Below are 9,849 nucleotides of genomic sequence, written 5' to 3'. Positions count from 1 at the left end.
GTTAGGTAGTGTGGCTTGAAGCAGGCTCACAGTGTGGTTAGTAGTGGGTAAAGAGGCACGTGGTTTAAGGAGTGTGGGCTGAGCAGGCTCACAGTGTGTTAGGTAGTGTGGGCTGAAGGCAGGCTTCCAACAGTGTGTTAGGTAGTGTGGGCTGAAGCAGGCTCAGCAGTTGTGTTAGGTAGTGTGGGCTGAAGCAGGCTCACAGTGTGTTAGGTAGTGTGGGCTGAAGCAGGCTCACAGTGTGGTTAGGTAGTGTGGCCTGAAGCAGGCTCACAGTGTGTTTAGGTAGTGTGGGCTGAAGCAGGCTCCACAGTGTGTTTAGGTATGTGGGCTGAGCCAGGCTCCACAGTGTGTTAGGTAGTGTGGGCTGAAGCAGGCTCACAGTGTGTTAGGTAATGTGGGCTGAAAGCAGGCTCACATGTGTTAGTAATGTGGGCTGCCACAGTGTGGGAGGCAGTGTGTGCTGAAGCAGGCTCACAGTGTGTTAGGTTAGTGTGGGCTGAAGCAGGCTCACAGTGTGTTAGGTAGTGTGGGCTGAAGCAGGCTCACAGTGTGTTACAGGTAGTGTGGGCTGAACAGGCTCACAGTGTGTTTATGTAGTGTCGGGCTGAAAGCAGGCTCACAGTTGTGTTAGGTAGTGTGGTGGGCTGAAGCAGGCTCACAGTGTGTTAGGTAGTGTGGGCTGAAGCAGCGTCACAGTGTGTTAGGTAGTGTGGGCTGAAGCAGGCTCACAGTGTGTTAGGTAGTGTGGGCTGAAGCAGGCTCACAGTGTGTTAGGTAGTTGTGGGCTGAAGCAGGCTCACAGCCGTGTGTTACGGTAGTTGTGGGCTGAAGCAGGCTCACAGTGTGGGAGGCAGTGTGGGCACCAAACTCTGGAATAATGAAGGAGACTACAGGAAACACCACACAAAGCCAAGAAATAGAGAGGTGTGTGTGTTGTGTGTGTGTGTGTGTGTGTGTGTGTGTGTGTGTGTGTGTGTGTGTGTGTTGTGTGTGTGTGTGTGTGTGTGTGTGTGTGTGTGTGTGGTGTGTGTGTGTGTGTGTGTGTGTGTGTGTGTGTGTGTGTGTGTGTGTGTGTGTGTGTGTGTGTTAGTTAGTATATAGGGCCGGGACGATACCCAGTATTGCGATACTTGTTTAATATCTTGGCAAGGAAAACAAACCAAAGCGGATTTAAACTTCTTTATGAAAACAAGCACCATTCTGTTGTCATCCAGAACAAGGTATAGAACACAATAGTTTCCATACAGCAGGTTTTTAAAGGACCAAAGAGTATGTTGTGCTTTGTGTTTCCATTTTGCCATGGAAACAATATCATCACAACCCTACTAGTATATGAGTTGGCTCTGACTCAACCTAATCTAGCAGGAGATGGACAACCAAAATAACACCCTGGGGGCCCCTAACCACAGGTGTACCCAGCTGACCACAGGTGTACCCAGCTGACCACAGGTGTACCCAGCTAACCACAGGTGTACCCAGCTAAACCACAGGTATAACCCACTGACCACAGGTATACCCAGCTAACCACAGGTGTACCCAGCTGACCACAGGTGTACCCAGCTGACCACAGGTGTACCCAGCTAACTACCAGGTGTACCCAGCTAACCACAGGTGTACCCAGCTGACCACAGGTGTACCCAGCTAACCACAGGGTAACCCAGCTGACCCACAGGTATACCCAGCTGACCACAGGTATACCCAGCTAACCACAGGTGTACCCAGCTGACCACAGGTGTACCCAGCTTGACCACAGGTCGACCCAGCTGACCACCAGTGTACCACAGTGGACCACATGGTGTACCCAGCTGGACCACAGGTGTACCCAGCTGACCACAGGTGTTACCCAGCCTAACCACAGGTGTACCCAGCTGACTACAGGTGTACCCAGCTGACGCACAGGTGTACCCAGCAACACAGGTGTACCCAGCTGACCACAGTGTACCCAGCTGAACCACAGGTGTACCCAGCTGAACCACAGGTTGTTACCCAGCTGACCACAGGTGTACCCAGCTAACCACCACAGGTACCCAGACTGACCCACAGGTATGTACCCAGCTAACCACAGGTTGTACCCAGCTGACCACAGGTGTACCCAGCTGACCACAGGTGTACCCAGCTAACCATAGGTGTACCAGCTAACACAGGGTGTACCCAGCTGACCACAGTGGTACCCAGCTAACCACAGGTGTACCCAGCTGACCACAGGTGTACCAGCTAACCACAGGTGTACCCAGACTGACCACAGGTGTACCAGCTAACCACAGGTGTACCCAGCTGACCCGTGACCCAGTGTACCACATGACCAGCGTTGTACCCAGCTGACCACAGGTGTACCCAGCTGACTACAGGTGTACCCAGCTGACCACAGGTGTACCCAGCTGACCACAGGTGAACCCAGCTGACCACAGGTGTACCCAGCCTGACCACAGGTGTACCCAGCTGACCACAGGTGACCCAAGCTGACCACAGGTGTGTACCCAGCTGACCACAGGTGTACAAGCCATTCATTTATCCAGGATGAATAATGTCACATCTTATTGGTCCTGTAGACCTACTTGTAAACAAACACAAACTGCCTCAGATAAATACATATTTATCTTTGATATGATGGGCAGATAGAAAAGTTGAATGTTGGATCATGAACCTAAATGTTGGATTCAGCTTCCCCATGATGGTGATGGTCTCTACTAAAAAGTATAATAAATGATATTATATGACTATAGCATGTTCTTGTCTCTGTATGTTGGCACAAAGACATGTCTCTTGAGGTTGTCCACAGAGCAGGCTTTGGAAATGGCTTAGTCCAGTGAATGCTGTAGCTCAGAATGTCATGGTTCCTCTCTCTAGGTTATATAATATAATTCTGACAAGGGCCTTGGATGCTGTCTGATGTGAGCAACAAGGCAGTCTCATACATAGTGTCTGCCATCGCAGCAGTCTCATACGTTACTGAGTGGACTATAAATATAATTTAACAAAAATGATTTGAAACTAATAAACTGCATATTGTTATTCTAACACACCTGATTCAACTAGTCCACTAATCGCCAAGCCCTTGAGGTGTGTTAGTGCTGGGCTGGAAATGACAGAGAAGAGGTTTAAAGTGTTGTGCTGGCAGAAGCCATTTCAGAGACAGAATCAATGTATTTTATGCTTGGGGAGAGCAAGAGTAAATATAGTCAAACAGAAGAGGCAGAACAGTAGAGGCAGAACAGTAGAGGCAGAACAGTAGGGGCAGAACAGTAGAGGTAGAACAGTAGGGGCAGAACAGTAGGGGCAGAACAGTAGGGGCAGAACAGTAGGGGCAGAACAGTAGAGGCAGAACAATATAGGCAGAACAGTAGGGGCAGAACGTAGGTAAGGGCAGAAACAGTAGAGGCAGAACAGTAGGGGCAGAACAGTAGGGGCAGAACAGTAGGGGCAGAACAGTAGAGGCAGAACAGTAGAGGCAGAACAGTAGGGGCATAACAGTAGGACAGAACAGTGGAGGCAGAACAGTAGGGGCAGAACAGTAGAGGCAGAACAGTAGAGGCAGAACAGTAGAGGCAGAACAGTAGAGGGCAGAACAGCCAGAGATCCTTGAAACAACATCTAAACTACTAAAGTACAGATTTTGATTTGATTTGATGAGCTGATGGGTAGAAAGAAAATATAAAGAGGGAGAAAGAGGGACAGAAACAAAATTAAAGAGACAGTAAGAGAGAGAGAGGGACAGAGAGACAGAAGCTAGGTTCCCATCCATTTGTCAAAAGATTTCCAAGCAAATATTCTAATATTCGGACAAAAAAAGGAATTATAATCCACTGGTCTAATGTAATTTGTTTGATCAACATTTAGGAAAGGTTCCCGACAATGTTCTGTTTCCATCAGGCCTGTTTTCAGTTTTTTATCTGACATGTACAGTTATTCACTCAAATAAACAGAGAAATTAACGGAGATAATAACAGAAGAGAGAGAGAGAGAGGCTCATAATGAGGAAGGTTAAGGGACACCTCTTCTGACTGGGACAGTCTTCCTGATGCTCTTTAAATCATTTTAGGAAGCAGAGATGACTTTTTCTACAGCATGCCTACACAGCAAGGCAACACCACACCAAACAAACACCAACACACCACCAACACCATACAAACACCAACACACACCACACACCAAACAAACACCAACACACACCACACACCAAACAAACACCAACACACACACCACACCAAACAAACACCAACACACAGATAAATGCTCCTTCAGACTCAATGGCAATGCATGCACCAACCCCACACATACACACAACCCCCAAACACACACACACACACACACACAACAAATAAACACAAACAAATACACACAAACAAATTCTCAGCTCGGAGCAAATGTTGGGAGAATGACAGAGGCAAGGCATGTCTGCTGACGAAGCAGAGAGAAAGGGGTGGATGAGTCAGTGTACTGAGGTAGGTAGACTGAGGCAGTAGCAGCCTCGTTCACATGGCCATCCAGCACCATGCCCTGTCCTAGACCAATGACTCACATGATCTATCTATTCCTCTTCATCACAAAGGACTCAGTGCTCTACGTAGCTCTCCATCAATCACCACACTTTCAGTTTCATGAAGCATCCTTGAATGGATTGGTTTAGATTAGATGCGTGTCTGGTTGGGTTGAATTGAATTTCAGCTCAGTTAAAATCAAGTTTGGGATCGAAATTCAACATGTATAAATCAGGAAATTAGGACTTTTTCAATTAGTATGTTTTTCATTGAACCTTTTCAATCCATGATCAGAACGTCCTATTCATTCTCGACTGAGTAAAAGATGAATTTACATAGTCCCTGAAACATGGTGGTATTTCATCTCTGTCGGTTATACTCCGCACCTGGGTTGTGTTCATAATTGCACACTGTCACAAAGCGTTTTGCATTGGAAATGAAAATGAGCATTTCTTATTGGACAAGTCCAGCTAGTCCCCTCACTATTTCAGTCAGTTTTCTTCAGTTTGGTGCCTAATGAACACAACCCTGATTTTTGAGCAAAACAAGTATAATGTTGCAGTGTTAAGACACACCTGGTCCAGAGACACCTAATCTTTGGCTCATTAGGCTATGTAAGAACATAATCACCTAGGATGCTGATCTCCCCAACGTAATTACACATTTCCCCGTGCCTTGGACTTAATTCCAGAGAATACGCTGCTCCTCATTACTGCCAAAGATGGGCCAGTACGACAACACAGATACACCAGTCTTATGATATTGGTAGCATTTTATATTGAGTTGACCTGTGTAGTCCAGAAGCCATAACCTGAGGGCCTTTGCTCCTCTAGGAGCTAAAATTAGTAGGTAAAGTAAAGTGCTACCTGTGTAGTAATGAGGTAATTACACTAGTAACAACCTTAGGGTACATAGTAGTACTGTAGTAACTAGCTGTCTGAGCCAACACAAAGACACATGAGGGTCTATGATGTGTGTTTTACCTCTATTTTAACTGTCTTTTGAAGTACTGTATGACATCACAGTGTATGTGTTTCTACATACAATAATGTTAAATAAACCTAAACGTAAACGATGAACTCCATGAGAAAATGGAGAGCCTCTTCAGTGACGTTGTTTCCTAATGGAGTGGCGGCCATCTTGTTGGGCGTGGTGGTGGAGTCATGGTTCTCACCGTGTGACAAGGAGTTTAGACTGCCTAATCTCCTCGGAACACCTTAAATAGACCAGTAGCATGATTACTAAGGGAACTGGCCACTGTGCGCTAAACACTAAACTACCAACTAGCATAGTGAAGCTAGCATGTGAAGCTACGCCAAACCTGCATTCGCGTGAGCTCAACTATACCTGCTTTCAACACTTTCACTGCTTTCACTCAATTTGAACAACTTACATTGTGAGTAGCTCCTAAGCCAAGCCAGACATGGTCGATAACAAATACAATCTAGTCACAGTTCAACCAAACTTGCTATTATAATTGAGAAACCAACTCTAGCCTTTATTAGACATGCACATAAGTAGGCTACTGCTGTATTTCCCCCTCAGAATACTGTTTTGACAGCGAGCTTTGATTTGCTGAACTTGAATGAAATTCTGTGCAGTTCTTCTATAATACAATTCGATGACCCCATAAACCATCTGTTCTTGGGAACTGAATGTAAGTGATGAATGTTAATTCAGTGTCAATGGGACACGCTAGTAATAAATCAAAGAGTAGTTGGTTCCTATGACACACACACACACACCACACACACACACACACACACACACACCACACACCACACACACACACACACACACACACACACACACACACACACAACACACACACACACACACACACACACACACCCCCTCTCTTAGATTACAGAGTCAAGTGGCATCCTTTTGAAGTGTAAATGGCGCTCAATAATGAGATGGCCATTTAAATGGAATTCATTTAGCCTTATTAACCTAGCCCCACAATGGCTTAGAGTTAGACTACAGTGCAGCTAGGAGGCTGCGGAAGGCTAAACGCATCAACCACAAACCACTCCCTCAAAGGTCAAACACCTAGCAGCAGTCATGACAACCAAGACCGTGACCAACGTTCAGGTTCACTTATGGTAAGAGCTGTACCTTTAAACAGGGTGTCAATATTTGTGTCCTGATTACAATTGGAAGATATAGAAACCAAATTGACTGCAGACGTGGTTTTTATATAGCCAGTGAGTGACTGAACAYCATGGAGTGTACAGAAGACTGTAGCCCTAACCCACCTACTGTAACAATGGAAACGSCTGAAGTCCTTGTATGGTTTGTGTACCTTTCAGCAGAACTGTTTCTATTTCAGCAGTAGTGAAAGCTGTACTGGTCTTACCTCACCAAGATGAGGTGTGGGGTTGAAGCCACACAGGTTGCACACACTCTTCTTGCACTCAGTGCAGTTGCTGTAGTTAGGGGGGTCTGCTGATCCAACGTTCAGCTCCACCTTACACAGAGGGCAGTTTTCCTGGGCCCCCGAGCCTGTTGCCATAGTAAGCGGCTCCCCCGCTTTCAGAGGCTCCACGGAGGGATCTGCTTCTATGGACTTTTGGTCCTTCAGCAGGGAGACGGCACGTTTGGGGGCCTTCTTGGAGGCAGGCGGGGTGTCAGGGCTGTCTGAGTCGGGGGGAGACCCGGGAGCGGAGAAGGGAGAGTCCGGGGGAGAACCGAGGGGAGAACAGGGGGCAGAGAAGGGGGAGTCTGGGGGAGAGCCGGCAGGAGAACCGGCAGGAGAATCGGCAGGAGAACCAGCTTTCTCATCCACAGAGTCCACAGAGTCGGTGGTCATGAGGTTGGTGGCCGAGCTCAAAATGGACGAGCCAAAGCCAAACATCTGGGAGGCAGRCGCCGGGGGCTTGGCTGTCTCTGTAAAACCACCYAACCCYCTGAACATCTTTCCCGTCACCGACTCTGCTGTTTTTTGGGGACCAGCAGCGGCTTTGGCCCGATCAGGTTTGGCTGATCCAGTGAACCCACCAAAGCCACTGAACATTGTTCCTGTGATGGACTCGGCCGCCTGGGAGGCAGCGGCTGGAGGCTTGGCCACGTCGGTGAGCCCCCCTAGGCTGATGCCCCATGGATGAAATGCCACTTAAGCCTCTGACTGACACAACAAGCTAACCTTTCACCCAAAAGCCATTGGACATAGGCCTATCATCGGCACGTGAGCACAAAGCAAGCATAGCACCAGCCCTAGGCTAGTGCTGATGGGAAAGTGAATAGCGCTGAATGACATCTACAGTTGAGAGATCATGGAGATATAGGAGAGAGAGTGCGAGACAGCTCAATGGGGTAAACTGAGATGGCCTTATTAGATTGAGCTGAGAGGCGAGATAGACGGGATAGACAGCCTAGCCTACACTGCTGTCAGGTGCAACCATGCTACTCATCAACTGAGATTGAACCTGTCACGTAGATGATAGATAGATCAATGCCGAGCACGAAATAAGATCAAGCGGTTCAGGTTTGGAACAGTGAAGCGTCAATGTGAATTTGAACTGAAGGTAAAACATGAATTACAGAGAAAAATAGCTTGCCATTTGAGCCAACAGACCATAAGCTAATTGGTGTTAAAAGGAAAACTCCACCCAAACAATCTCTTGGTATTTGTTTCATTAGTCCATTGTTGACATAGTCCAAACATGTTTTGCTTGTCAGAAATCAAGTTTTCAAGTAATGTAACTTTCAAAATACAGAAAATTATGCAAAACGCAGCATCATATGATGCAAAATACATCATATGCGGATGATTTCTGTACTTTGAAAGTTACATATCTTGAAAAAACTTGATTGCTGACAAGCAAAACATTTTGGCACTATGTCAACAACGGACTAATGAAACAAATACCAAAAGATCGTTTTTGGGTGGAGTTTTCCATTAAGTGACAAAAACAGCCCGCCAGTTCTGCCATTGGCAACTGTTGGTTTCAGCACCATGGAAAGCAACTAGCTCACAGACAGACCGCTCATCCACTTGGCTAATGCGCTTCCTTCCACAAGATGTTCGATATCTTTCCATTTCCAAAATGAAATTCAAAACCCACTTTCAAGATGCAATAAGGGGAAATCAATGACTGTGATGACATTTGCGATCGCTGTTCTATATATAGTCACATTAATATGTATGTATCCCCTCCCCCTATTCTGGCTTGGGTAATAATAACTGTTCTCGCCAACAGAGCGAATTAGTGATAAGGAATTTGTGATACGTGTATCGTGTGCCAATGGATATTTTAATGATATACTGGTGGGAATTGTTGGTCAATAGGGGACACACAGCCAGCGTCGGCCTGAATATCGACTCTTGACATATATTTGCAATAGAAGCTATGTAAATACGATTAGGCTATGAATATATAATTGACAACATTGGAATGGTGATATACAATGTTGGCACCGTGAGTGGAGAGGCTATTTGTTTGGGGTGATAGCGTCCTTCGTGGGGAAAAATACAGTGGCTTGACAGAGTAATTTTTACCCAGGAGGCATTTCGATTCTTTACAAACGCTGGTGTCTTACCACCGATTTTACAGCGGCTATCCTTCGATAATGGCACAATTAAACGATTTACGCAGTAATTCGCATGCAAATAATTGTTACAAGAGATTATTTCAGTATCATACCATTTAGTGCATTGTAATATTTGTCTGATGCGGTATTGTGAACGAACGGACAAATTGTCCAGCATTTTACCAGATGCTTTAATTTAATAATTAAGGATTAACAATTTATGGTAAAAACAGCATTGTCTTATAGCTATCAATGCTTCAAGACTATCTTTGTAAATGTCAATAACAATAACCAACTATCCCATTTTTGAATGGTATCATCTATCCCCATGGTAAATGTGAATGGGTGTGAACATGCATTTCCTTTCCTGTCCATTCATGTGATACACTGCTGACAAGCTGCAGTGCTCTGCCTAATCAAAACACGGCACAAACACACGCCTTTCGTTCTCTTTCATGAATATGCCCGTTAAATGACGGGGTACGGAGAGGAGTGGACATTTTAAAGTGCACAAAAATGCCAGTAAAATCCTGCCTTCGAGCGGGCGCGCCCCGGGCTTGTTGGTTTGCGCCCTTGACATAGCCGCGACGAGTTGCTTCCTGTCATCCTCGCTGAGTTGGCTCAGGTCCACCTGTGCCCCGTGGAGGTCCGAATGAAGCCTCCTTTCCCGTCCGGTGCGAGCCCTCCGGTAATCCAGCAAGCACCCTTCGCCGCCTTCGAGGCTCGCTTCGTTCCCCATGATGGCCCCTCCCGCCACCCCCGTTTCGATTTCGACGCGACGCTCTGCGTTTTTAGCTCCAAAGAACGTGTGGAAAAGCGGTGAAACGGCATCCCC

General features: G+C 46.4%; 1 pseudogene; it reads right to left on the bottom strand.

Moving 5' to 3' along the window:
- Window positions 1–9,849, bottom strand: part of LOC111955499 (protein piccolo-like) — an 85,642-nt pseudogene that overhangs the window by 61,722 nt on the left and 14,071 nt on the right.

This window comes from Salvelinus sp. IW2-2015, linkage group LG3 (genome assembly GCF_002910315.2).
Source record: "Salvelinus sp. IW2-2015 linkage group LG3, ASM291031v2, whole genome shotgun sequence".
NCBI lineage: Eukaryota > Metazoa > Chordata > Actinopteri > Salmoniformes > Salmonidae > Salvelinus > Salvelinus sp. IW2-2015.
This window is presented reverse-complemented; position numbering and strand designations above follow the sequence as displayed.